Source organism: Nematolebias whitei, chromosome 9 (assembly GCF_014905685.2).
Source record: "Nematolebias whitei isolate Nwh7 chromosome 9, NemWhi1, whole genome shotgun sequence".
Lineage (NCBI taxonomy): Eukaryota > Metazoa > Chordata > Actinopteri > Cyprinodontiformes > Rivulidae > Nematolebias > Nematolebias whitei.
The window spans coordinates 52,124,781-52,132,087 of NC_056506.1; the positions used below are offsets into that span (position 1 = coordinate 52,124,781).

At 42.0% G+C, this 7,307-nt stretch overlaps 1 protein-coding gene across 1 annotated transcript in view; it reads right to left on the bottom strand.

The window, feature by feature from the left end:
• The window catches only part of LOC119414350 (serine/threonine-protein kinase RIO1), a 59,097-nt gene that overhangs the window by 3,515 nt on the left and 48,275 nt on the right, over positions 1–7,307 (bottom strand). The gene's annotated exons all lie outside the window — the stretch shown is intronic.

Below are 7,307 nucleotides of genomic sequence, written 5' to 3' on the forward strand. Positions count from 1 at the left end.
TGAAAAGTTTGTTAGCTGTTAGCCACATGTTGCTAACTCAGTCCTCATGTTGTAGTTGGCTGCAAACTATGAACTGGATTTCCTGAATGTGGGGCGGGTCTTATTACTCTGGGTTCATGAGACACGCCTCCATTCAGGAAATCCATTCCATAGTTTGAAGCCAACATGAATCATGGATCGGAAAATCCGATACGTAAATTACGCTGGTATCGGAGGCCGATACCAATACTGGATCGGATCGTCCCCATCCCTAGCGATTACAATAGGCCTTCGCAGCGCTTCGCTGCTCGGCCCTAATTCAATAAAAAAATTATTAATCCCAGAGGTAAATTAAATATTGTTGTAGCTCATCATCCTGGTTTCATTAGAGTTCTTCTAGATGCTGATGGCTGTGGGCAGGAAGGATCTCTTGTAGCGTCTGTCCTACAACGGATCTGAAGAAGCCTCTGACTGAAGATACTCTGTTGTTGTATGACAGTCTGTTGTTGTATGACACTCTGTTGTTGTATGACAGTCTGTTGTTGTATGACAGTCTGTTGTTGTATGACAGTCAGATGTTGTATGACAGTCTGATGTTGTATGACAGTCTGTTGTTGTATGACAGTCTGTTGTTGTATGACACTCTGTTGTTGTATGACAGTCTGATGTTGTATGACAGTCTGATGTTGTATGACAGTCTGTTGTTGTATGACAGTCTGATGAAGAGGATGCTGAGGGTTGTCTATAATGTTCTTCATTTGATGAAGAATCCTTCTTTGTACAATCATCTCCAAAGGTTCTAGAGGAGTCCCCAGAACTGAGCCAGCCTTCTTTATGAGCTTCTTGATCTTATTTAAGTCACTTGCTCTGGTGCTGCTCCCCCAGCAGATGATGGCAGAAGAGACAGCGCTCTCTACAACAGACTTATAGAAGATATGCAGCATCTTGCTGCAAACGTTGAAGGACTTCAGCTTCCTCAAGAAGTACAGTCTGCTCTGTCCCTTCTTGTAGACGCTTCACTGTTGCAGCTCCAGTTCAGTCTGTTGTCCAGGTGAACTCCAAGATGGTTATACTTCACCACCTCCACTTCTTCTCCCATGATGGAAATAGGGTTGGACCTGTTCCTGATTCTCCTGAAATCTACAATCATCTCCTTTGTTTTGTTCACATTCAAGATGAGATGATTGTTTCCACACCATGCCACAAAGCGGTCCACCAGTTCCCTGTACTCAGCTTCTTGTCCATCTCTGATACACCCGACCACTGCAGAGTCATCTGAATATTTCTGCAGATGACAGGAGTCTGTTTTATACTGGAAATCTGAGGTGTACAGAGTGAAAAGGAGTGGTGAGAGTACAGTTCCCTGTGGTGCTCCTGAGCTACTGACCACCTGGTTAGTGTAGTGAACTAGGCCTCCAACCTCAACCTGTCTCTGAAGACCTTCATGGGACAGAAACTGTTATTTCATTGATTTGAATCCAGAAATACAAATTATCTCATCAAAAGACTATTTAATGGTATCCTGAATTAATCAATTGAAAGAACACTCTTTCTTTTTACATTATCATTACTATTTTAGAATATCTTGATAATCAAATGTGTGTTTAGTTCATACCATTTCTAAATGTTGAAGTGAACCACTCATTTAAATCAACTGTGAAACAGTATTAATGATTTTTAAACCTCATTAGACTTTGATAATACAGTTAAATGTCTATTTACAAAGTAAGTGTGCATTTAGTCTTCTGAATGAATGAGGATTATTGATGTCGGTCGAAAGTCAGAGACAAACAGAGATGAGTTATTAGACCGAAGTGTCTTGTTTTTAAAACTAGCAGACAGTAAATAACTTCAACTGGCACCTGCGTTTGTCCCACTTCGTCACAACATTTCTCTGTCTGTACTAACCGTTCGTAAACATTCCTGCTGTCTCTTGACTTCTAGTGACCCTCTTGACATCACTAGAACCACCCCCCTGCTGGTTGTTTCAACCAATCAGGAAGTACCATGTAACAGGAAGTGTATACCCCTTTAAAAGGAACACTTCGTGGAACTATTGAGTTCGGTGCTGGAAGTTCGGTCCTGGAGTTCGATCCTGGAGTTCGGTCCTGGAGTTCGGTCCTGGAACTCAGTTCAGTCCTGAAGTGCAGTCCTGGAATTCAGTGCTGGAACTCAGTCGGAGTCTTAAGTCTTAGGGCTAAGTCTTCAGAACTTGGAGCGGATGGATGGGACCGTGTGCCAAGGGGTCCCTCCCTTTAGCGGAGTCACGGCTTGCATCGCTGTGCACTCAACCCGAGCAGTAAATGCGCCACTTCTAAGGAAGCTTATTTGGTGGAACTGAGTATATGCATTTATTCTAAAGATTCCCAGCTACTTTAACCGGAGACGCTGTAAAGGGATCGTACTAATGGACTTCTGTTCCGGAGTGGATGCATCCTCTGCTAAGGTAACGAAGTCGCTGCACGTCCTGAAGTGTACCGGAAAGCTGAGCGGGTGTCGGAGGAAGGGTGCAAAGTTCTGGTTTCACACATAGCTTCCATGTAAACCTCTTTAAATCTTTAAACACTTCTATTTCTCCTCTTTAACTTTTCTATTTGCCAGTAATCTAGATGCCTTCAGAGGTGAATCAGCCTCGATCAGTAATGTTCTGTTGTCTTGTTAGTAAAGCGTGCCAAGTTTTTATTAATCAGAAACAGATCAGCAAATCAATGTGTACATGTTTTGATGTTAAATTTTGATTCTGTTAAATAAATGACCACATTTATTCTGATGGGTCAAAGATAAAATGGCGTCTCATGTCACTTATTAAACAATCCAATCACAGTTATCTCGGTCACATGGCAGAAATTTAACTCAAAAAAGAAAGAATCCATTGCAATTAAACATTTAATATTCTTTGTGCTTGAACTAGCTTTAAGAATAATTAATTAGTAGTGTGGCTACAGCAAAGCTGTCCTGACATACTACATTAGACACACAACCCTTCAGTCTCACAAGCTGTTACGTTTTGGAGCTGACTGTGGGTTGTCAGTCACTGCAGCTAGCTACTGCTAGCCGTTGGGCCTTAGCTAGCCTTGGACCCGCACCAGCCCCCAGCACTTTCCTCCGGCTTTATCTCCCTCAGAAGTGGCAACTCATGCTAACAAATAAATCAAGGAAGCGTGGATTCAGTTTTACCAATTATATTAAAAAAGGCAAGAAAGGTTACAGTTTTACAACGCTGGACTCTCCGGACTGTGACGCGTTCACAGACCCGGAAGAGCCCGATGTCTCGTGTCATTACTCATTTTTAGGGCCCTAAGGCTCCTCCTTCACAGAAGGGGAGCTCAAACTGTCATGTATGAGGGGGCGTGACTTAAGTGTGATCTCAGTGGATCTTATGTGGACTGACGTGTTAGGAAATATATGAGACTGTGCTTCAAAAAGCCTTTCTATGTGATGTGGCAAGCAGATTAAACTATATGACTGATATTGAAATCCCAGGGAGACTCTCTTGAGAGCTGCTGGCCCAGTTTAACCCAGTCAGAACCGGGTCATAATTTCATTATAATCACGGCTCTGAGCAGATCAAAACCATAGGACCAGTCCAAAAATATCGTAACAAAACTGGACTGATGGGTGCGTTTTCTTTGGCACTGGAACAAGACAGGAGGTTTTCCACAACACTGGAACCTTCTCCAGGGTCAGGCTAAGGTTGAAGAGGTGCTGCAGAACCCCACAGAGCTGCTCTGCACAGACCTTCAGGACTCTGGGACTGACACCTTCTGGACCTGCAGCCAAAAGGGTCCATGACTGAGGTGGTAGATACAATGTTTGAGGTGTGACAGGACATCCTTGGGTCAGTGGAGGGTGGTATGTCTGTTTGGCTGTGGGCAAGAGAGGAGGATGCTGAGCTTGTTCCTGAACTGAACCTATTGAAGAATGTGTTCAGTTCACTGGCTCTGTCCAGGCTTCCATCCTTCTGATCCTCCTTCTGCTTGAAGCCTGTGATCTGTTTCATCCCTGACCACACCTCTCTGATATTGTTCTGTTGGAGCTTGCTCTCCAGCTTCTTCTTGTACACCTCCTTGCTGTTTCTGATCTTGACTTTTAGTTGCTTCTGTGTATTCCTCAATAATTCCCTGTCTCTCTCCCTGAAGACTCTTTTTTTCTGGTTTAGCAGTTCCTTCAGGTCAGTGGTGATCCAGGGTTTGTTATTGGGGAAGCATCTCACTGTTCTGGTGGGGATGGTGTTGTTTACACAGAAGTTTATATAGTCGGTCACACACTCAGTCATTGATGTCCTCTCCATGTGGCTGGCACAGTGCACCCCAGTCTGTAGCCTCAAAACAACCCTGCAGGGCTTCTTGAGCTTCCATTGACCATTTTCTACAGTTCTCTTTATTTCAGGTTGCCTCTGAACAAGGGGTTTATATTTTGAGCAGAGAAACACAAGATTGTGATCTGATTTGCCAAGAGGGGGTCTTGCTTTAGCGATGTATGAATCCTTGACATTTGCATAAAACAAGTCCAGCGTTTTGTTTTCTCTGGTAGAGCAGCTGTTGTGTCTGTAGCTTCAAATTCAAATTCAAAAATACTTTATTAATCCCAGAGGTAAATTATTTGTTGTTGTAACTCGTTATCCTCATTTCATTAAGAGATGTTATAGATGCTGATGCTGTAGACAGGAAGGATCTCTTGTAAAGGTCCATCCCACAGTGGATCCTAAGAAACTGGTTGCAGATGCCGTCCGATTCGTCCACCCAGACTCGGCTGGCCTCTCAGTTCCTCCGGGCTGTAGGACCATCCAAATGCTGGGCAGAACTCTTCCCAGTGCGATGGTCACTCCTCCCGGAACCTCGGAGCTGATGACATCACACGCAGTCTCTGCAACAGCATTGGGTTGAATGTAAACAGTTGCCAAAATAACACTGGTGAACTCTCTTGGCAAATAATGTGGACGACAACTTAGTGCTAACAGTTGAATATCTGGACTGCAGAGACGACACTTCACAGTAACATGTCCAGGATTCACAAGCACTGCCAACCCACCTCCTTTCCTTTTGCCACTCCTCTTTAAATCTCTATCTGCTCATATGGTCAGAAAGTCAAACAAGTTGTTAAACATTTGATTAAATTGATTTAAAGCATAAATGACGAGGCTCCATGAGACTAACAACTTGTAGAAATAAATTACTATTTTAGAGAGTAGTGAACAGCAGCGTCAACCCCCCAACACCGCCCCCCCCCCACACACACACTTCAATGTCTGACCCAAACTCTTCTCAGCTGAATTCAGTCCTGCATGTTCTGCTCCAGTCTCCATCAGCACTGTCTTCAGTCCTCTGTTGTCCAGCTGAGGACAGTCATCCATTTATTGTAGAAAATAAACTGGACTGTCTTTTAAATAGGGCTGCAACAACGAATCGATAAAAATCGATGATTAAAAGCGTTGGCAACGAATTTCATTATCGATTTGTTGTGTCACGCGATTATGTGTCTTTCACGGCGCTGCGGAGTCGTTTTGTTCACGGGCAGTTCATTGTCAATGCTGACTGACTGAATAAAGTAAAAAATAAAAAAAACCTGCAGCGCGAGTTGAACAGAGCGAGGGGGGAGGAGGAAGCAGAGCACAGGCTGTTTTCAAAGGAAATAAAGTAAATTATACAAATGACCAATGCAGAGAAAACTGTTCGACCCAAGTCCTCCAAAGAGTGGGAGAACTTCACAAAGATAAAAACTGAGAAACATGCAGCTTTGAAAAGTGACGACACGACACGAGAGAACCACGGAAATGAACGTAAACATGTCGGAGTCACAAGGAGGAGGAGCTGTTTTGTTAGCTACTTTTTCCTTTTGACTGTCCTTTCGTTTCTCATTGTATTAAAATATTTATAGATTAAATTTGTATGCCTCATTTATGATTGTCCACTGTTGTCATCACTTTGTTAAAGAAATCAGGTCTCTTTTGTAAATGAGTCCCTGAGGCTCAATGGAATTAACCTGCAGAAATAAAGGTTGAATGAATATTTGTCCATTAAACCCAATGAATCCAATCAGCTACTTAGACTACAAGCATGTCTTGAAGACATAAAAACCTGGATGACCCTTAATTTTCTCCTGTTGAACAGACAAGACTGAGGTTTTGGTTTTTGGACCTGAGCACCTTAGGAATGAATGTTTCAGTCTTTCTCCCTCCTTAGATGCATTAATCTGTCCTCCAGCTCTAATGTTAAAAATCTTGGTGTTATTTTTGATCAGGACATGTCTTTTATCCCCCACATTAAAAACGTTACTAGAACCTCCTTCTTCCACCTGCGTAATATCACTAACATTAGAAACATCTGATCTAAAGATGATGCAGAAAAACTGGTCCATGCATTTGTCACGTCTAGACTGGACTATTGCAATGGTTTATTATCTGGGTGTCCAAATACTTCTTTAAAACGTCTTCAGTTGATCCAAAATGCTGCTGCCAGAGTCTTAACTGGAGTTAGTGGGAGAGATCATCTCTCTCCAGTTTTAGCTTCTCTCCATTGGCTCCCTGTCAAATCCAGAATAGAATTCAAAATCTTTCTTCTAACCTACAAAGCTCTCAACAACCTAGCTCCATCTTATATTACAGATCTTATTGTTCCATATTTTACTAACAGAGCACTTCTCTCTCAGGCTGCAGGTTTACTTGTGGTTCCTAGAGTTTCCAGCAGCAGAATGGGAGGAAGATCTTTCAGTTCTCAGGCTCCTCTCTTGTGGAACCAACTTCCAGTTTCTGTCCATGAGACTGACACATTGTCCAGTTTAAGACTGGGATTAAGACTTTCCTTCTTGATAAATCCTATAGTTAGGGTCGGCTTGTTATGCTGCTATAGACTTAGACTACTGGAGGACAAACTGACCTCATTTCCTTAAATGAATTGTTAAAATTGAATAGTTTTCATTTGATACTATTTCTATCTTAACATGTGATTCTTGACCTGCCATTGTGTATCTATTCCTACCAAACCCAGCCGGTGGAAGCAGATGGTCCTCTTGTCCTGATCCTGGTTCTGCTAAAGGTTTCTTCCTCATGAGGGAGTTTTTCTTTCCACTGTCGCCTTCATGCTTGTTCAAGATGAGAGTTCAGTGATGGAGTTAAACTCAAAGCTGCTCCTCAGATAAATAATGTTCAATTATTATTTTATACATGAATGTTTCTGTTCAATTATTATTTTATACATGAATGTTTCTGTTCAATTATTATTTTATACATGAATGTTTCTGTTAAATTATTATTTTATACATGAATGTTTCTGTTCAATTATTATTTTATACATGAATGTTTAAAATAATAATTGAACAGAAACATTCAT